Source organism: Notechis scutatus, chromosome 11 (genome assembly GCF_049901735.1).
Source record: "Notechis scutatus isolate UNSWTSFEM ecotype Mainland chromosome 11, rNotScu1.2, whole genome shotgun sequence".
Lineage (NCBI taxonomy): Eukaryota > Metazoa > Chordata > Lepidosauria > Squamata > Elapidae > Notechis > Notechis scutatus.
Window position 1 is genome coordinate 666,516 of NC_142019.1, and position 21,433 is coordinate 687,948.

Below are 21,433 nucleotides of genomic sequence, written 5' to 3' on the forward strand. Positions count from 1 at the left end.
AAGATGTTTCAGTTGCTCTACTCCTTTGAAGCCAGCTGGGTTCATTTTGCTAAGCCAAAATACAGATTGCTAGTTGACAGTTGAATCTCTTGCATTTGTGATCCTCTGTTCTCTAAAGCTGGGTCAGAGTCATGATAGTTTGAGTTTTGGTGCCACTCTCATTGTGGTTTTAGAGCATTTTTATCCTTCCTTCACACCGTTTCTTCTTTCTCTTTCCTGGATCGGTTGCATGGGAAATGAATGAGTCGATATCCTATTAGCTGCTCTTCCAGTACAATTTTGATATAATTAACATTATACCCAGAAGTCCTTGTTGACTGGTGTCGTTGTTGAGCACTGGAGCCTGCAAAATCAAGGGCTTCACTGTTGTGGCACTGGTGCAGATGCCTTACACAAACTCACCCACCCTGAAACTGGCACTTTTCAAACTTGGGAAGACACACAAACTCACACCCAGGAGAGCTTAGTAGAGAACAGGTCAACAAAGCCAAGATGCAGCCCAGATGTAAGTCCTTCTTTTTTTGCGTGTGTTGACCCTCCTATACATATATTTCACTTATGTCTCACCTTTTATTCAGGAGCACAAGACAGTGTACATATTCCCCCGCCCTCACAAAAAGACACCTGCAAGGAAGGCTGGGCTGAAATCACCCAAATCACCCCCAGGAAATACTATGTGAATGACCTTGAAAGATAGGGCCAAGAAATGCTACCTAGGGAACTATCAGATAAAAGATAGTTTTATTATTATATTTATTATACTTCTTAAGCTGTAAAAGAGATGGTGGAGGTTTGTACCTTCAGACCTGCAAGATTTTGTTAATGTAGCTGGATATTTTTGTAAACACCCCCCCCCCCTCCAAAAAAAAAGGATTTTTAAAATCCCAAAAGACTGTAAATCATCGCAAGAACAAAACACCATCTCGGGCAACTAGAAAATGGAGTTTCTAACACGAAGGAACAAAAATGGAAAGAAAATGTCAGGAATATGTGCTTTTTATTGGCACCAGATGTTCTTGAGACCATGTCAGACAATGCACTGGAGACGTTCAGCATAATATTTACTTGGTTTTACAAATGAATAAACAGTGGATGTCTAGGCAAATAGCAGGCGTGAAATCTACTGCTGCTGTATTATAGCAATCTCTTTTTGGAGCTTCTCCAAACGTCATCGCCTTTAAGAGTGCATTTTTAAGAGGACAAGAAGCGGGAAAGGATGTATTGCATGGGAAATAGCTGCTTTTGGATTTAATTACTGATCCGCCATCTATAGGAAAGGTGCCCATCTCTTAGCTGTCTAGTTCATCCAGCTCTTCCCTACCAAATCCAAGGTCAATGGCCTGGAAAAGCCTTCAAGACAGACTCAACAATGAAATCCTGTCTCCTGCTTGCGTTATTCCAAAGAATCCCAACCTCCATTGGGGGAAGCAATTTATGACTATCATCATTAGTAACTGCTGACAGCCGTGTCTTCCACAAATTAACAAATCGCCTTCTAAAGTTATCTAAATTTGAAGCAGCAGTGAGGAATCGCACGCTTTGACTACCTGGTGCACAAAGATAGGCTTTCTTTTCGCTAGGCAGCTCCATCCAAGGATGGTATGTCTAATCCCACAAGAGTGACAGAGGGGGGAGAGCTGAGCTAATTTATTTGCCACTTAGCTGCAATGGAATTGAAACATCAAAGCCAGCCCTTCTTTCCTTCCTTCCTCCCTCATCTCCATCTTCCTTCATTCCTCCTTTCCTCCTCTCTCCCACTCCTTCCTTCCTTCCATCCTCCTCTCTCTCCCTCTCTTCCCTCCCTCTTTCCTCCTTATCTCCCTTCATCTTCCTCCCTCCCTCCCTCCTTTCGTCCTTATCTCCCTTTTTAGTTTTAAATGATTTTTATTAAACATAAACAATTCAACGTCTACATAAACAGTGTGATTATTATTAATGTTATGAATATTATTGTTATTATTATGGTTACCGTTTCTTAAAATTAATTGTACCCTTATCTCCCTTCATTTTCCTTTGTTCTTTTTTCCTTCTCCCTCCCTCTCCTTCCTTCCTTCCTTCCATCCTCCCTCTCTCTTTCTCTCCCTCCCTCTTTCTCTCCCTCCCTCCTTCCCTCCATCTTCCTTCCTTCCTTCCTTCCTTCCTTCCTTCCTTCCTTCCTTCCTTCCTTCCTTCCTTCCTTCCAATAGTACTATGGAAAGCACCCTTCTGTTGCTGAGTCCTTCCCCAAATCCTGTATTTCTGATCCAGTAAGGAGCATTGGACTCCCTGAGTCCCTTTGATCCTATTCTGATGTCTGAATTGATCTCCACAGGCCAAACAATTCAATCCAATTGGAACTTTCAAACCCGCGTGGGAAATCGATAGCATCCAAAGGAGTCTTTTTAAAGTGACATAGAAAATCAGACTGATTTCAGACAGACTTCTGGTTGTTTAAACTTTTCTATTTTCTTATAGAAAATAGTTATTTAAATCCCCGCCGGAAGGAACGTTAAGTGAAGCTCTCATAGATTGAATGCACGGGGTTTTCTGCAGTTATCTCGGTGATGAATACCCAAAGGGAACGAGTGAATCTCAAATCTTCCCTGTTTGGCAGCCTCTGTGGCTTTGCACATCTCAGCCACATCCCCAAGGAATCCCTTCTGGCGAGAAAAGAGACACCCGGAGAGGACAGGGGCCTGTAACCAAAAGAAATGAGTAAAATAATCAGACTCTGCTACTTTGCTACAATAAGATGACCTCAAAAATATCACCAAAGGAGAGAGACCATGGCTCTGCAGATAAGGAAGGAAAACAGAAGCATCTTTTTTTTGCCAAAGAAAACAACATTCCAGGGAGTTGGAGAAGGGGGGAGGGGAGAAAGAATAAAAAATGAATTTTGAAAGGGGGAGGGGAATCTAGAATCATCAAATTAGAACCCACCGGCTGAGAGCTTGTGTTGCTCACACATTTGTGATCCCAGGGCCTAGATGGGATGTCTCTGAGGATAAAAGGTTTCTTGCGTCCTTCAAACATCAGTCAATTTTGGTGATCAATCCTTTTGCTCTCAAACGTGGAGAGAAATGTGTATCACGAGTGGAAAGATATCAAAAGCTTAATCTAAGGCCATTTGCTTACTTGACCATACTATCATGTAGTAGATGTCCACTTTCTCAAATGGCAGACCAATCCTTGCATGAAGAAGTAAGCCTAGATCCCATCTTTGGTCTTGCAAATGCTTCACCTTTCTCTCTGTTTTGATCATCCTCTGGAGTGCAGTTTATCTTCTGCCTTCCCCCTTTCCACTATTTTTATTCATTTACAAACTCACTAAGAAATGGGTGCATCTCAAAAATGTAAATCTAACACCCTGTTAGATGGAAGCTCTTTAGTTAAGATAGGCAGACTGTTTGAGGAAAGCTGGTAGTCCTTGACATAGGATAAGATAGGATAGGATAGGATAGAATAGAATAGAATAGAATAGAATAGAATAGAATAGAATAGAATAGAATAGAATAGAATAGAATAGAATAGAATAGAATAGAATAGAATAGAATAGAATAGAATAGAATAGAATAGAATAGAATAGAATTCTTTATTGGCCAAGTGTGATTGGACACACAAGGAATTTGACTTGGTGCAAATGCTCTCAGTGTACATAAAAGAAAAGATCCATTCGTCAAGAGTCAAGAATCATCAGGTACAACACTTAATGATAGTCATAGCATACAATAAGCAATCAAGTCATACTAGGAAACAGTCCATATAAATTGTTAGAATTCAAGCGACTAAGTTACAGTCATACAGTCACAAGTGGGAGGGGATGGGTGATAAGGAGATTAATATTAATAGTAGTGCAGACTTAGTAAATAGTTGGACAATGTTGAGGGAATTATTTGTTTAGCAGAGTGATGGTGTTCGGAAAAACCTGTCCTTGTGTCTAGTAGATCTGGTGTGCAATGCTCTATAGCATCGTTTTGAGGGAAGGAGTTGAAACAGTTTATGTCCAGGATGTGTGAGGGGTCTGTAAATATTTTCACATCCCCCTTTTTGACTCGTGCAGGATATACAGGTCCTCCATGGAAGGCAGGTTGGTAGCCATTGTTTCTTCTGAAGTCCTAATTATCCTCTGAAGTCTCTGTCTGTCCTGTTAGGTTGCAGAACCAAACCAGACTTATGACTATTACTGAGCCCAGAATTAGGGTCATAAGTCAAGTCAGGATTAGAGGGTTATCACATGAACTGTCTGATTTTACAACATTTTTTGCAACAGTCATTAAGTGAGTTCCCACCCACTGTGGTTAAGTGAACCTCTTGTCCACAATGCATATTTTTCGCGAGAAACCAGAAATCAACACCAATTTCCAACATTTTACAAAGATGTTGTAAATCACAGTCAGGGAGGTGGACCTTGAAATACAGATCCTAAGTAGCTTTTTGTGTGTGCGTCATAACTTGAAACAGTTGCTAAGCAAGTGGTCATAAATAGAGATCTACCTCTAGCACTAACTTTTATATTTTTGTTCCAAACTGTTTAGCTTAGATTTCCCAGAGTGAAATTGTTCTCCTCCCTTTTTTTTAACAGAGGAGAAATTACAGCTTTGACCTTGACTAGATACATTTTTCTCTTCTTATTTTTTCCCTTCCCCAAATATTCAAAAGCCAACGATCTTTGCTTAAACAATTTCGGCTCCTGGGCAGATTTATTCCATCTAGCTGCCAGCTACAAGAAATGCTTGCTATTCTCCATAGGATTTTTTTTTTTCCTCGGCTGTAGTAAATCCACCATGATGAATTTGGTGAGATTTATAACACTTCACAAATAAAGTTGCCCACCATCTATTATTTTACTGAATCCAGTCAGGCTCTGGCAAGTGACTGTAATTGGGACCCAGAAAACGGTCGAACACGAGGCTGTTTGACGAAGATTATTTGGGATATTGTATACTTTGAATCCTGCCAGGGTCACGCTGTAAATCAGTGGATTTTACAGGGACTCTATTCTGAATCCACGAAGAAGTAGGCTAGGTCGTGGGAAGATTTTCTCTCTAAAGTTGGGTTTTCTAATCAAGCAGAAAGATCCAACCTAGAAATGCAGACAAATTTACTGACAGCGAGAACAATGAATCAGTGGGAACGATTTGCTCCAACGCTGGAGGTTTGTAAAAAGAGTCTGAAAAACCATTTGCCTGAAATGGTCTAGGGTCTTCTGCATGAGCAGAGGATTAGACTAGAAGATCTCCAAGGTCCCTTCCAACTCTGTTATTCTGTTTCAAAAATTGCTCTGTTCCTCTTGCAACATAGAATTTGATGCATTGGAAAATCTCCATGTTTTTCTTCTGAATTGGTTAGAAGGTCTAACATTTCTAGGCTTAAGACAATCCTCTCTCTCTCTCTCTCTCTCTCTCTCTCACACACACACACACACATACAAAGAGCATGTGACTGAAAATTAAACAGCATTAAATAGCTTTATTCGCCTGTTGTTTTATTATAATACTGTATGCAGACACTGCTCAGTTCCTAGCAGGGTTTAGGCAGGGTCCAACAAAGGCATTATGGTTGGTCGCACAGTCAGACAGATGTTTAGACCAAAATTGGCATTTTTGTCCACCTATCAAATCCTTCCCAAGGACCTGCGACAGGTAGGTATTTGGTGATGTTAGGTGTCTTGTCGTAGGATGTAAGCTGTTCCAAGTCAAGCTGCCTTTTGCAATTGACTGACGAGGATTTTGTCAATGCCGATAGTGTTTGAATGGTGCTCCAGATGTTTTGGGATTGTTGTTATGTTTGGTCACCCAGTCAGACAGATTTTACACTGGATTGGGCATTTTTGTCCACCTACCAAGTCCTTCTCAAGGATCCTGGGATAGGCAGATGTGGTTGCTTGATGTTGTTAAAAGTTATCATCAACAGGATGTAAGCTGTTCCAAGTAAAGCTGCCTTTTGCCATTGACTGATGATGATTTTGTCAATGCCAGTGTTATTCAAATAGGGCTCCAGATGTTTTGAACCCAAGGCACCTATTACCATTGGTACTATCTTTGCTTTCTTTTTCCACTATTGTTCTACTTCTATTTTCAGGTCATTATTAAATTAAGTGTATATGCTGTCAGTGATTCTGGGAAGTTATGTCTACTTTTTTATAAAATGTTTATATGATGATAAATACCCATAAAAGCCCATTAAATTCTTACTTGTTCCCTGGATAATTGTAGGAGGATCTCAATGGGAGATCTTAAGCCTGGCTGGGAATTACAGGAGCTGCTGTCAATGGCATCTGGAAGGGAGATTATCTAATAAAGCCTGACATTATTTCCACTTTTTTCTTAGTAACCTCAGTGGACAGGTTGCTAAAATCCTTCTAATCTACTTCTCAGGCCTTTTCAAACATAATGTTTACTTGTCTTTCGGGGTTTTGTTCTTTATTGTGTGTTTGTGTTAATCAGCCTAGTTGGCCCATCTAATGAGAAGAAACCTTAAAAATGTAAAAAAAAAAAAAAAGCAACATGTGTACTGCTTACATCCCCAGATGATCCCTAAAGTTATTTTCAGCAGGGATCTAAACAAAAGGGGGAGCGGGGGAAAGGGAAACGAGAGGGAAGGAGGAGGGAGAATAAAAATCCCAGCTGATACACAGCATTTTAATTTTATTTTCAATATTTTTTTTTATGGAAGATCGTGATTTTTACAGCAGGCCTAACCCGCAGCCCTGACATTCGATGTGAGCTCAGACAGCCATAATAACGGTCCCCAAAGGCTTCTAAAAGCGATTTCCTCGTTTTTTAATATAATTTTTAATGCAACAGGCAGAGAAGATTGCGTCTGGCAAGTCATCACATGAAATACTTTGTTTGAAATTAAACAGGCAAGGGCATCTGCAGGGAATTGAAAAGTCGAGATGCCCACAGCAGTTGCCTGACCAAAGCCACACCCCTTTTCCCCCCACGGACAGGCTGTTTAAAAGAGGCAGGACTTCCATGGCATAGTTACAGACGCCATCTTGGCTTTTTGGACCTTCTCTTGCAATGGATGTTAATCTGACCCTCTTACAAAGAAACCACCATATCTCTCTTTCTGAATAAGGTGGCTTCATATGATGGCTAGGCAAGGCTCATTACTTTCTGGGGGGATAGAATGAAACTGAAGCCTGCCTTAGGTCAATGTAATTGTTTTCCCCCTTAATTTTGTAGTGTCTGTGGGTGGTGGTTTGTCCTCTGAGCTTGCAGTTTAGCTTCCAAATGTTTCATCCCCAAGCTAGGTGACATCCTCAGTGGGACTTTGGTTGAAGCATCTTGTTTTGGTTCTTCACCGCTTTTATTGCTGCCATGTGGTCCTGTGGTTGGTGGGTCATGGTGTCAGCCCTGACTGAAGCCATTTTGAGACTTCACCACTGACACACTGGAGAAGAGGGACAAGGTGGGGGGAATAGAGATAGTTGGGGTTTGCAGTCAAAACAAAATACACTTTCTCTTGGGAACCAAGGACATTCCTGCAGGTGCTCTGAAGGAGGGGACTGGAGTCACCTAGCAACTGGGCAGTATCCTGATTGGACCATGTGGTTGATTGTTTTTGAGAAAGTGAAAAATGTTTACTTTTAATTAGGTGAAAACTGTGGGAATAATCAGAGTTGGTTTTCACCAGCCTGTGCCAATATGACATATCCAATAAACTTATTCTTGGAGGAATCTACTTGCCTCAGAGTTTTGTTTTCTATGTGTATGTTACTTGGAACCCTGATACGTGGGACTGATCAGTCATTGTGGGTGACCTGTCATGACGTGTGTCCTGTCAGGTCACAGGCAGGTCACATGGCATGGCCAGCTGGTCACACAACTCACTGACTACATGACTACACAAGAGCAATAAAAGTGGTGGAGAATCAGAACAAGACCAAAATCCCACTGAAGATGTCACCTAGCCTGGTGATGAAAGGTTTGGAAGCTAAACAGCAAACCTATCATGCCCCTGTCAGAGTCTGAATCTGAGGAGGAAGATGAACAGACGACAGGGAGCGGGAGTGTGGCTCCGTTAGCTATGGAGGAAATCGAGGAAGGGCAAAGTCCAACTGGGCAGAGCAGGGAAGAGGTAGAACAAGGGAGGGGGAGTTCAGAGGAAGACCCAGGCCCACCCCCTCTTCATCCTAGGGCACGCAGGGAGGAACAGAGAAGGGAGCAACCTGGGTTGCATGGCTTAGGGGGAGGAAAGGGCCCTGATTCCCTTCATTAGGCACACCTGGGAATGAGAGTTTAGAAGAGATGCAAGCTGAGTGTGGCGTCTGCTAGGAACAAACGTGAGTTTATATTGTGTTGACTTTGGTTATCTGTGTTCCTGGCATCCTCCCAACTGGGTTGCATTACTGCCATTCCTTCATGTCTGGAATTCTTTCTCTTGTCCTGCCAGACTAATTACCTCATCGTGCCTTGATTGGACTTATAGTTACAGTTTTTGTTGACCATGTTTTGGACTTGATTCTCTGCAGCCAAAGGCTGTTCCTGGGAGAGTTTTTCTCCAGCCCAAAAGGTAACCAAGACATTGGGGGCAAAGTTGGAGCTAATAAAGGGCTCCTACTGATTATCTGACTGTGTTGCCTTTGTGCTATGCCCCGGGTCATCACAAAACCCAAAGAAAAAACCACCACCAACATCTAGAGCTACAAATATTTTTTCTATCATTTTTAATTTGTAGTCTCTCCTACAATTGTCTGGCTGTCTCCCACCCAAGTACAAACCAGGAAATATACCGATGAGCCAATCATGAAACCATACCGTCAGCATGCAAGGACGTATTCCAGGGTGATTTATGACTGTCTGAATAAAGCAAATTTGCACTGGGTAGGTGAGGAGGGATTCTGTGATCCAAATGAAAATGTGTTTATTTGCATAAATGGATTCCATTTGAATGGCATCCTCCCCCACAAAGACCCTTTTCCAACTGATTTGTATCACCTGCTACCTTATTTTTTTTCCCTGCTTCCTATTCAACAGACCTGCTCAGTGATGACCTCTGGCTCTAAGTTCCTTTCCAGCAAAGGAATTAACAAAACAATTGACTTGCTCTTCAGTCTATGCAAATTCTTCCTCTGCAAGTTAATTGCTTTGCAACCTGATGAGAAGGAAACATTTATTTAGCAAAGGCTCAATCTCCACATAAGAACAGAAAGAGAAGGACAAAGGGATGGGTGAAGAAGAGATGCAGTGTTCTAGTCGAGAATTGCCTTGCTTATCAGAATGTTAGTTACAAGTTGAACATAATTGAGCCTTGATCCAGGGGCCAGAGGGTACTCCACCTATCTGTCCTTAGTAAATGGGAAAGGTTTTTTTCCCCCCCCGCAATGAGTTAGAACTGTTGACCGTTAACGACGACAAGAACAATTAGCCCAGTGTGGCGTGCCCAAATAGAATCCGAGTCACAAAAGTAAGATCCTTTTATTTATGGAAAAGATCCTTTTATTTATGGAAAAGGAGTGAGGAACCATTGAGAAAGGTAGGCAATCACTTTATGTGCCGCTCAAACATATTAGTTTTGGAATAAGTTCTTGCATTTGGTCAGCATGATTTGACTCGTGACAAAGCACCCATGCTCACTATCTTTCTTTGCGCCGTGTAACATTTCGTAGCCCAAAGCAGGGGTGGCCTTCAAACATTTTAGCAAAGGGTTCTCTGCCTGGTGGCTGGGTGGGGTTGGCATGGTGGGCGTGGCCTAGTCGGCCTCCTGCACCACAGGGAGGTGTTTTTTCCCTACGGACGCTTTCCTCGAGCCTCCGGGAGGGTGAAAGCCAGGAGTGGGATTCGGGGGTTCCCCGAACTACACAGAATCTTAGCTTGGGGCCTCTCCCAAACCCCCAGCAGCCAACCCCTGGCCTAAAGTCACCCAGCCTCCTTCAGGCCTACAGAACTAGAACTCCCAGTCTTCCCATTTCTAGCCTGCTGCTTTTATCCTTATACCAAACTGGCTCTCCGCACCTAAATGCTTGATTGTAAAATCTGCCAGATGTTTCAAAGAAACAATACGGACACCACACATTTCCCTGGCTTTTTTCTTTCTTTCTTTCTTTCTTCCTGTTGTAAGTGGCTTTGAACATCCTTACTCAGGATGTAAGCATATAAACTGAATTTTAAAATAATAGTAATAATAGAACCGTGTTCACTGGCCATGAAGTTCTTACTGTCTGTTGTGAGGCCGAAATGCCAGATTGTGGATTCCGAGGCATCCTGGGGCTAAACAGAACAAGCTATTTTGCCACGGTTTCTTCTTCTTTGAAAAGAGCTGCCCGCTTTCGCTCTGCCTGTGGAGATTTCTCCCAGCCTAATTCCTGCAAGCCTTTGTAACCAGAATCACACCCCATTGTGAGTCCCGCTTGGCTTTATCCAAGGGAGCCTTTTATCCATCGAGAGCAGCCCTGGCTGTCAGCACAAAGTGAGATTGCACAGAGGAGATTAAGGCTCTGTTTTCCCCAGCCCAAAACTTCGTGCATGGGGTGGAGTGGGGAGAGGAAAGATAGTGTGTGTGTGTGTGTGTGTGTGTGTGTGCGTGCAGATGCGTGAAGAATGGTCAGGAGGAAGCCAAATTGATTTGGAAGCTCAAGGAGAGAGGAAAATGCTTCAGTAATTCTGAGATGGATTTGGAAGAAAGGAGGGACACTTTTGAAGATGGCATGGAGCTGTGAGATGTGCTTTCAAATCAGTCTTGACTCTTTGACTCTCTGGATAACCCTCTGCAGATTTCTTGGCAAGATTTTTGGAAGTGATTGGCCCTTGTCTTCTTCCTAGGGCTGAGAGAGAAGGAATAGCCCTAGATCAGGGATCTCCAAACTTAAGCATGGCTGGTTGGGGAATTTTGGGAGGTGAAGTCCACAACTCTTAAAGTCGCCAAGTTTGGAGACCCCTGACCTAGCTGATCCAGATCGCAAGTCTCCCAGTTCCTAGCCTGGTGCGTTCCATCCCTTCATCAGACTTGTTCTCTTTGTAAACTCTTCTCCTGTCCAAAGGGAAGTGAGAGTGGAGAGCACGAAAGCTATTGCATCAGTTCTTTGGACCGCACCACATCCAAGTCAGGCCAGGGGTATGGACCTCAGGGAAAGAAGTACAGAGAGTTTCCCTCAAGTCAACCTGAGCTTCTGGTGATTTCAGGAACACACCTGCATGGTTTTCTTCGAAGCCATATCCAAGTCTTCTAATGTAAGACATGTTATAGCTGTGTTTGGCTTCTCAGCTGAGCTTCTAGTCTTCCACTAGTCTTCCATTGGTCAGGTGATCTAGTGGAACAATGGGTCAACTTGCCTCCCAGAGTTGTGGGTGTTCCATCCCTGGAGGTTTTCAAGAAAAGATGGGACAAATTTTATCTGGGATGGTATAAAGATTCCTGTCTAGGGATGGGAATTGGAGTTGAAGACCTCCAAGGTCCTTCTCAGCCCTATGATTCTATGGTCTCTCATTCAAGTACTGACCCAGTCTCACCCTGCATTGTTTTTTTGAGATCAGCCATGATTGGCTTGGTGATCGCACTCACCCTAACCATGAATACCCCCTAATGTCTACTAAAAACATGCATTGATTCTTTTTTTTTAATGACAACCAATGGATGCCATAATTTGTCAACCTGGGGAGCAAAAGTAAATTCATGAAATAGTGGTGAAGTTTAGAAGAGTTGAGCTTTAATCAAGCAGATCATTTATTGCTTGGCTTCCCAGAAGTGTTTTCCTCTTCACCTCCCTTTCTCCAATTCCACCAACCTGAGCTTTTTGCTGTAACCTTCCATCCATCATACTTCCTTCTTCTTTTCCCGTCACTATTTTCTCTGCCTCCTCATTGCCCCCATTCATCCCAATCTTGATCTAATGAGACAAGTGGGAGCAGCCCAAACTGCACAGTAATTAAATTGTCTTGATGGGAATTCTCCTCAAGTAATGAGGAGTTTCATGCAACAATTAGCTCTTCCATTCATTAATTAACATTAAAACAATGGCAGAACTGGGGAGGGGCATTGTGGAGGGAGCAATTCTTTGGCTCCACCTTTGCTCATTGTCTTTTCCCTGGTTGAGCCCAGGAAATTCTTGCTTGCGGCTTTTTCAACCTTGCCAAAACTTTGCTTCCTACCACAGGAACTCAATGCGGGAGGGTTGTCTGCATTAGACAATCATGGTTCTTCACTAATTAAACATCTCAGGAGCCAAGAGGTAGCAGAGATAAGACTAGAAGGAAATATATGCATATATGCATATGGACATATATGTTGGTTCCCTTCTTGTGACCTAATCGTGAATTTGGGCAGGAGAGCACCTTATACCAAACATGGTTTTCTCCTGTCTTGTTTATTTCATTTCATTCTATTTATTTATTTTGTCAAGCATGTATTTGATAATAAATATAAGTATGAACATGATTATTAATACATGAAATAGAGACAAATAAAAAGGAACATTAAGACAGGGATGGTAGACATGCTGGTGCGCTTATGCACGCCCCTTAAAGACCTCTTAGGAATGAGGTGAGATCAACAGTAGACAGTCTGAGGTTAAAGTGTTTGGGGTTTTGGGAAGAAACCACAGAGTCAGGTAGTGTATTCCAGACGTTGACCACTCTGTTGCTGAAGTCGTATTTCCTGCAGTCAAGTTTTATGTGGTTTACCCTGAGTTTATACCTATTGTGTGCTCATGTATTGTTGAGGTGGAAGCTGAAGTAGTCATTGATGGGTAGGACATTGCAATGGATAATTTTATGCAGTTCTTTGAATCCATCCTACCATCTGATGTAGCTTGGAGCCCAATCTCCAGAGATTGGCAAATGCTTCTTTAAAAAGTTTCAAATACTTAAGAAGTTGTTCTTTAAAGATACAACAGCAGATCTCATTTTAAATTATGCTATTGCTATACTTAGATAACCTTTGTAAAATTTATATATCCCAGAATTGATGGATTATGCGCCATCAAGCAGGACTTGACGCTTAGCAATCTCATAGATGGATTTTTCGTAGAGATATAGATACGTACACACACATCCGCAAATATAGATAAATTCATACAAATTTTTTGATGATTCTTAATACGCTTAACACTTAAATCCATGCCAAATAAGAATAATAGTGTGGTGCTTCCCGAGCTTAAGTTTCAGTTGTTTTTTTGCAGATGGTTCATTACCCAACTAGATAACATCATCAGAGAAACCCACAGTGCAACCCTGAGCTATGGATATTCTCTTCCACTGTATAATATTACTCAGCTTCCTGGTGGCTGGAGAGAGTCAGCATTAAGATTGCATTTGTTTGTTTGTTTGTTTGTTTGTTTATAAAATTTATTGGCTGCCCATCTTACCAAAAGGTAACTCTGGGCAGCTTACAGTCATAAAGTAGTAAATATTTTTTGGTAGTAATATTGGTAGTAAATATTTTACAAGTATTTGGTAATCTTACAGGGCCCCGTATAAAAAGACAGTGGAGGGATCTTCATTTGCTTCAGCTGTCGCTAGGATACTGTTTCTTTTCCAGGAGTTTGGGCTGATTCCTAGTATATAAGCATTAATTCATTACCTCTTATGGCTCAGCTCTGTTATAAAATATTAACAGCCATTCAGTCTGGGATCAGGTGCTTTATGCATGTTTAACTTTCAGTTGGGGCTGTTTCTCATACTTTTAACCAGGGTTTTTATCTTGTCACTTCCTGATAACAACATCAAGGCAAAAGCTTTTATCATAAACCTCTCCTCTTCTTTGCCAGAAATATTTAGAGTAGTCCTTGATGAGTGAGTTCAGCAATAAAGGCACAAGAGGTCACCCAATGATCCATACTGGATCCCCGATTGCTTGTAAATTGCAAATAACATCCCCCACCCAAAAAAATAGCATAGTTGGTTTTCTGCTGATGTTCTTCTAATATAAGAGGATTTGTGAGTTTGCTTTTCATCAAGCTGGTTTATTTTATTTTACTTCATTTTTATTTTATTTTATTTTACTTTACTTTATTTTTATTTATTTTATTTATCTTCTCTTCTCCTCTCCTCTCCCCTCCCTTCCCCTCATCTCATTAGAATTAAAATTCTTTATTGGCCAAGTGTGATTGGACACACAAGGAATTTGTCTTGGTGCAAATGCTTTCAGTGTACATAAAAGAAAAGATACATTCATCAAGAGTCAAGAATCATCAGGTACAACACTTAATGATAGTCATAGGGTACAGATAAGCAATCAGATCATACTAGGAAACAATATAAATCGTAAGGATACAAGCGACAAAGTTGCAGTCATACAGTCACAAGTGGGAGGGGATGGGTGATAAGGAGTGATGAGAAGATTAATAGTAATAGTAATCAGACTTTGTAAATAGTTGGACAGTGTTGAGGGAATTATTTGTTTAGCAGAGTGATAGCATTCGGGGAAAAACTGTCCTTGTGTCTAGTTGTTCTGGTGCGCAGGGCTCTATAGTGTTGTTTTGAGGGAAGGAGTTGAAACAGTTTATGTCCGGGATGTGAGGGGTCTGTAGATATTCTCACAGCCCTTTTTTTGACTCGTGCAGGATACAGGTCCTCCATGGAAGGCAGGTTGGTAGCCATTGTTTGTTTTGCAGTCCTAATTACTCTCTGGAGTCTGTGTCTGTCCTGTTGGGTTGCAGAACCAAACCAGACAGTTATAGAGGTGCAGATGACAGACTCAATAATTCCTCTGTAATCTTCCCCCCGCCCCCTGCATGTATATTCTCCAATGGGACACATCCATAGCCAAGAGTCATCAATCATGCTCTCCAGTAATATTCTTGCGCTCCAACAACTTTGGGCTGCCAATGTCAACTAAAAAGATACTCCTTTGGGCTTTTTGGCTGCCACTGCCTTTGTCCCAAAGTCTCCCAGCTGCCATCCCAGCAGCAAAGTGATGCCAAAAAAAAACCCAGACTCCCCTCTGCCATCTAATGAGTGGGTGGGTTTTCCCTAGAACTGGTGTCTCTATCACAGAGTCCTCATTGGTTTCATTCAAAAGATGTTCATGGGGTGAGATTGGAGAATCCTCCAGACTGTGAAGGAGCTGGCGCAAATGTAGCTCCAGAGAGAAAGCCTCATCACTTACGAGTAGTTGCTTTCTTCATGCGCCCCTCTTGCTGAAGAACACTTAAGCTTGACAGGCCTCCCTTGTCAAATCTCTGGAATGCCAGGATTCATTTCTCGGATGAAGAATGTCATCCAGGGATGCCAATCATGACTCTTGCAAGATGATGGATGTAAAATGTTGCTGTCCTACTTCTCTCCATCAGATGGATTGTCAGAGCAGCTAAACACAAAGAACCAGATGCCAAAGCCAAAGCCAAATCTGTCTCCCAATTTCCCTAGCAATTGACATTCCTGCTGAACATGGTTCTGTTTTTTTTTTTTCCCTCTTCATTCTCTAGAACAGTCTCAACCTTGGCCACTTGTGTGGACTTCAACTCCCAGAATTCCCCAGGCAATTCTGAGAGTTATAGTCCACTCATTTTCAACATCTATGGACATTCTCAGTCATCCAGGTCATGGTTGCCCCAAAGGTGCTTTTTCAAGAGGCAACTGGACTTCCTTTGTTTTTCCTTGAAGACGTTTTGCTTCTCAACTAAGAATCTTCTTCAGTTTCAGTATTCTCAACTAAGTCCTTCAATCTTTCAGTCTTCTCAGCCAAGAAGCTTCTTCAGAGCTGAAGAAGCTTCTCAGTTGAGAAGTGAAACATCTTCAAGGAAAAACAAAGAAAGTCCAGTTGCCTCTTTAAAAAACACCTTTGACCATGACCTGGATGACTGAGAATTTCCATAGACGTTGACAATGAGTGGACTTTAGCACGGTTGGCTGTAGAATACTGGGAGTTGAAGTCCACCCATCTTCAAGTGGTCAAGGTTCAGAGACATTCTTCTAGAGCACTTTGGAATGTCTTACAAGTTTCTTTGGATGAAGTTTCTAATCATAGGAGGTTAGAAGCTTTTCTGCCTTCAGGCTGGGAAATTGTTCCATCCAGGGCGATTGCAAGAGACTCAGAAGAAGAGAAAGGAGACAGTTAGGAACTACCTAGGGATTCAGTTGTTATTTAGATTGACTTGGAAAAAGGTAATGAACTCAGAAATGCTTTTGCCGGCTTTAAAAATGATAGAAACGAAACGATTGACTGCTGTAAAAGCCTGGAAAATAAAGCTGGATGAGAAATTACAACTCGATCCAAATGTACCCCAGTTGTCCTCTCTAAAAATGTACCAATTTGTTATGTGCTCTTTTTCTGAACTTCTTATTTTCATCGACTTACAGCCTTACTGATTTTTTTAAAGACCCATATGCTAAGGGAAAGGCAGACTAAAACACAGTGTGCTGGCGAGAATAGCTTTTAAAAGGTGGATATTAGGAAAAAATACATGAAAGATGGTGACATTAGGACAAAGAAAGCCCCATAATGTGTCCATTGGGGAAAATGGAACAACATCTTAACTTTTGTGCTCCCTTTCTAAAAAAAGAGAGAACAGTCACCAAAAATGGATGTGGAAATGAGTCAGAGCACATATAAAGGTGAGAAAAAAGAGAACGCAAGAGAATCTGTGATGGTTTCATTTATCTCTATAGAACAGGAGTTCTAGCTGCTTAAAGAAATGTAATATCCTAGTACTGAAAGGGGCTTTGGAGGTCGTCTAGTCCAACCTGCTGCAGGGATCTTCATTCCCTCCTGGACAAATAGCTTTTCAATCTTTTCTTGTAAACTCCCAGGGATGGCTTCCAGGTGATGGACCTGTGGTGGTTCCACAAGTAGGGACAATACTATGGTGAAGATCAGTGGCCAGGTAGCAAGTGGACAATCCATAGATGGTAGACTATCAATGCCTCCAAGTGCGTAGTCTGACATCCCCACATGTCCAAGGGTCAAGGTAGGTGTGAGTTTCCAAATGAAATCCCCAAAGTTAGTCCCACTTCAAAGCCAAAACCAGGCCGACAGCTTTGGCCAGATGCTCCAGTGTTATCATAACATTACCAGATGGTTTCCTGCAGACCTATTCAACCCTCCCTAGCCCTCTTTACCATTTGGCCTCATGCCATGGACCTTTGACGACAACAAATTGCTCATCCTTGTACCCACCTTGACTCTTCCCGTAGACAAATGATTATAATATTCTGCAAATGATTATATAACTCCCACCAGGCTTCTTAAAAATGGCACATTGCAAAGCCAAATAAAACTTCCAGGAAGGAAGGAAGGAAGGAAGGAAGGAAGGAAGGAAGGAAGGAAGGAAGGAAGGAAGGAAGGAAGGAAGGAAGGAAGGAAGGAAGGAAGGAAGGAAGGAAGGAAGGATCTCTTGTTATCTTTTCTCCACCACCTTACAAGAATATTTCAGCTGTAAGTGGATTGGGAAGTTTGAGAGGGGGTTGCTCAATTCTCTGCCATCAGAGACTAAGTGGAAAGTTGACATTCAGAAAGAGGATTTTGATCTGTTCTTCTGCCTGGGATAATTCATTTCCACCACCACCCTCCAAAAAAAACGCTGTCCCTCCACTCATTCTAATGCTTCCACCCTTTGGATCTGGAAGAGGAGTCCTCCATAAGGAAGGATACACAACCCCCAAACCAGCTGCTAAACTGGGTCCCTCCCCCAGGGAGACAAAATTAGTGGTATGTGAAAAAGAGGACATATGTCAGGAAGAGAAAGAAAGTGTGTGTGTCCTCTATTCTGCAAACCCACACACAGCCTGACAAAACTCCAAATGATTGCACATCATGTTGTGTACCTTGGGATAAAACACCCAGGAGAGAAAGCCTCTAAGGTGTTGAGAAGCTATAAATAAATGATCTTCAGTGGTTTTATAAAGAAACAAACCACCATAGTTTATTTTTATTTTTGTCCTTCTGTGGCTCTCGTTTTGTAAATCCTCACATATCCTGAGTGGGAAGGGAGGAGACAGTGGGATAAGAGAAGATGTCCCTCTTCCCTCCAGGATTGATCTTCCAGTCTTCCTGGGCAGCTGGACACAAGGTGGTGCAAACACCTTGGTTGTATGATATCACTTAAATACTGCGAGGATTACAAAATTAAGACTTTTAGTGTTAAAATGGACACACTATTTATTTTTACTATTTTTGCCTATGAATCTAAGCTCTTGTAAGGTGATGGGTGGATGTGTAATGAAACCCAACCTGTTGAAGATGTGGGTTTTAAGGAAATAATGACCATGAGGAACAAGTTCTCTATTCCTGGCGACCTTGAAGAGGACCAGAGATTCCCCAATCTTGGGAGGTCTTGAGAAAAATATTCCTGAAGAATCTTCTTGAGGTATAGGAAAGTCCCCTCTGAATCTTAAACCATTGTTTTCCCCTAGGGAATGTAGATGGTAGAGACTCCCTTGAATCTGAAATGATCTGATGGCCGTTTCTCCAATCTTTGTGACTTTATGACTTGATTCATCTCAAGGGATTCTAGACTTCTCTCGAGGAAAGGATTTATTCATGATTAGATTCCTCTTTAAATCTTCAGCTGACCATGGCTGATGTCTGAAGTTAAAGAGGACTGGATCAAATCAGTCCATAAATGGGACATCCCCTGAGAATCCCAGGCCAATGGGGTGGACTACAACATTGAGAAGCATCACGGGATGTTTTTTTGAAGACCATGGCCAACCACTTCCATATGGATTTCAGGCAGTTACCCAGAACCAAGCTTAATTCACTGACCTCTTAAGGCCTTCCTGATATGTATGCATGGGAAGTAGTTATGGAGATGTCCCTTCTGTTCAGTTCTGTTCAGACCAACTTTGGCATGTCTTGAGATGTGTTGCTGGCTTGCTTCATTTCAGCTCTGCATCTGGGCTATGAAACTCCATTCATTAATGCATTGTGAAGCAGGCTGCAACTGTTGAATGGGAATGAGATTAGAGGGCAGGAGAACACACCTATCACTGTAAGCAGGAATTCATCTCCGTCTTTCTGGTTTATCGGAAAAGAAAGGGAAGCAATGACTTAATGATACTGCATTAAGTGCTTTTCTTGGGAAAAGATTGCTGGGAGTTAAGTGTCCTTTTACCCGCATGTGGAAAGCTGACTGGAAGACAAGAGTTGGCTTGAGGCTGTCACTTTCCTGCCAATTCAAGCAAGGAAAACAGCATCCAGAAAGGGTTGGTGCTACACCAAGCCAACGTTGATTTCAGACATTCAAACTTTGTGAATGGGATTGAGATGGAATGAAGTGGTAGTCATTTGATGCACAGCTAGGAGAAGATTCTACAGGGCAGAGTTCCTAACTTCCAACTTCTGAAGAACCTTCTGGAGAACTTTGAAAATTGACCCATGTCTTTGTGCTCAGGGGGCATAGGAAGCAAACCCAGGCTTGGCAGGAGAAAAATTATCCGCCTTATTTTCCCTACCAATTCTCCTTCAGCTGTGAGAAATATCTGTGTCTTCCGAGGTACCCTTTCAAGGAAAAAAAATAGTTTCTGTGAAATCATTCTGGGTGGCCAAAGACTGGAATCGTGTTCATTGATCTGATTATCGTTTCTCCAGTTTTTGTGACTTGGTGACTTGATCCATGTCAAGGGATGAGATGATCCCATGCCGGCTGGGGAATTCTGGGAGTTGAAGGCCTTTGAAAGGATCAAGGTTGAGAAGCACCACTCCAAGTGTAACCATGGAATCTAGACAATCATGATTCTATTTCACCCCTTGTCATGATAGATCTAGGCTTGGACGATCTTTTGAAAAGCTTGCTTGGCCCTCTGCCCAAAACTGAAATATGCCAATGAAAATGTGAGTTGCTAGGCCTGGAACTTTTTGTCACCTGTGTATGAAATCTCCAGGCTGATGCCATCTGTCTGAGAACTAAAGCTGGTATGTTTCTTCCACGTGCCAGCAAGGTTTTCTCAAGCTGTGTTTCCAATTATATTCCTCCTCAACTGTTCTCTTCCCTTCTGCATCCTTTTATATAGGATTATATAAAGCATTGGTTGATGTTGGCTTAATAGCCTTGCGCTAGAGGTATTCAATTATTCTTGTCATCAGTGTGACAATTGAAGCTGATTCAAACCTGGCAGCAGATGCCCTGCTGGCCGATTCTTGTATAGGAATTAGCAAAGGCTAAAACTTTGCTATAGTTTTCAATGTCTGTTTGTTCTATGCCAAGTCGTAATCCTGGTCACCTGCTTGCTTACCTGCTAGCCCCACCAAATATAAGAAGCACAACTATGTGCATTAACATGTCAGGCATGAGAAGCAAAACCACACAATGTTCTAATTAAGCTGATTTGTTGCTCATGGTTATTTACAAGAATCGACTAATGGCCAACACTAAATTGATGCTAAATAAGAGTTAACAAAATTAAAGAGGTGTTGGACTTGGATCACTTGTGGGAATGTAATGATTCTAGGTTGCTTCCTCTCTTGACTCTGCCTTACTCTGCCTCTCTTTCTCCTACATAACTCTACTCTACTCTACTCTACTCTACTCTACTCTACTCTACTCTACTCTACTAACTCTATCCCTATTGTAAGGTTACATTAACATAATTTTTGAAGTTTGAAAATATTTCTTACCTCTTCCCCTTTACTCTTCAGAAAACTGGGGAGGGTCTCTGAAATGTTTCCCCCACCATTCCCCTTTCTGTGGTCTGTGACATTTTTTCAGTGCCAGTTGTCTTGTTTTCATCTCTCTCCGTTCCTGCCTCCCAAGGTCATTCTTGCAGACCATTACATCACCAGATTTATTCCATACATTTTATTGATAGCTTGCTTTTTTCTCTGGACAACCAAGGTGATACAGTATAACTGAACAGTTATTCCTACAGAAGCTCCACAACCAGAATCTTAGAAGATGGCTTGGCCTGAATGACTGATGGGTCCAAAGTCACTCCTGAAGGATATAATTCCTCTGTGAGGCAGCCGGTCTCAAAATATCTTCTTCTTTTTCTTTTCAGTGCATGATTGGACCAGTAAGGGGAACATCAGCACTGCATCTCTGGAAACTGGTCGTCCTACACTTGCTTAGGTGAGTGAGAAATCTCCTAAGAAATTGAATACATTTGTTATGGTTGAAGTTCAGAGTATGAGCTTGCCTATATTCTTCCAGTAACAGCATGAAATCTGTGGTGGATATCTGAACAATGAAAATAGACCACCCAAGGTTTGGCCAAGTGGGAATTTTCTATTGCACATTGGAGCATCTATCCATGGGTGTTCGTTGATACAGTTGACTTGGAGGTCACTTGAATTTAGACTCTTCTGCTCAGCATGGAAAATAACTTGATGGCCTTCTACTCATTCCAAAGTGCCATATTTCTTTATCTAAAATGTTGTACTTGTGGAAAACGTCTTCCTCTCACAGTTGAAGTTCACCTATCTTAAAGTTGCCCCATTGAGAAACACTGCCCTAGAGGTTAGATCTTAAAACTGTTGGCTGATATTTTTTTTGAAGGAGAAATTTTCAACAAAAAAATTTGATGAAAAGGTGCAGCATTCAGAGGGTAGATTTGACGAGCTTGGATGTGTCCGG

General features: G+C 41.9%; 1 protein-coding gene across 5 annotated transcripts in view; it reads left to right on the top strand.

Annotated features, from left to right (window-relative positions):
• LINGO1 (leucine rich repeat and Ig domain containing 1) overlaps positions 1–21,433 on the top strand; it is a 282,576-nt gene that overhangs the window by 153,437 nt on the left and 107,706 nt on the right. For 4 of the 5 annotated variants that reach the window (XR_015750752.1, XM_087972410.1, XM_087972409.1 and 1 more), the window contains one exon: positions 20,859–20,929. The exons of the other annotated variant lie outside the window; for it this stretch is intronic. The gene's annotated coding sequence lies outside the window, so the exon portion shown is untranslated. The remainder of the gene's footprint in view (positions 1–20,858; positions 20,930–21,433) is intronic. 5 annotated transcript variants of the gene reach the window in all.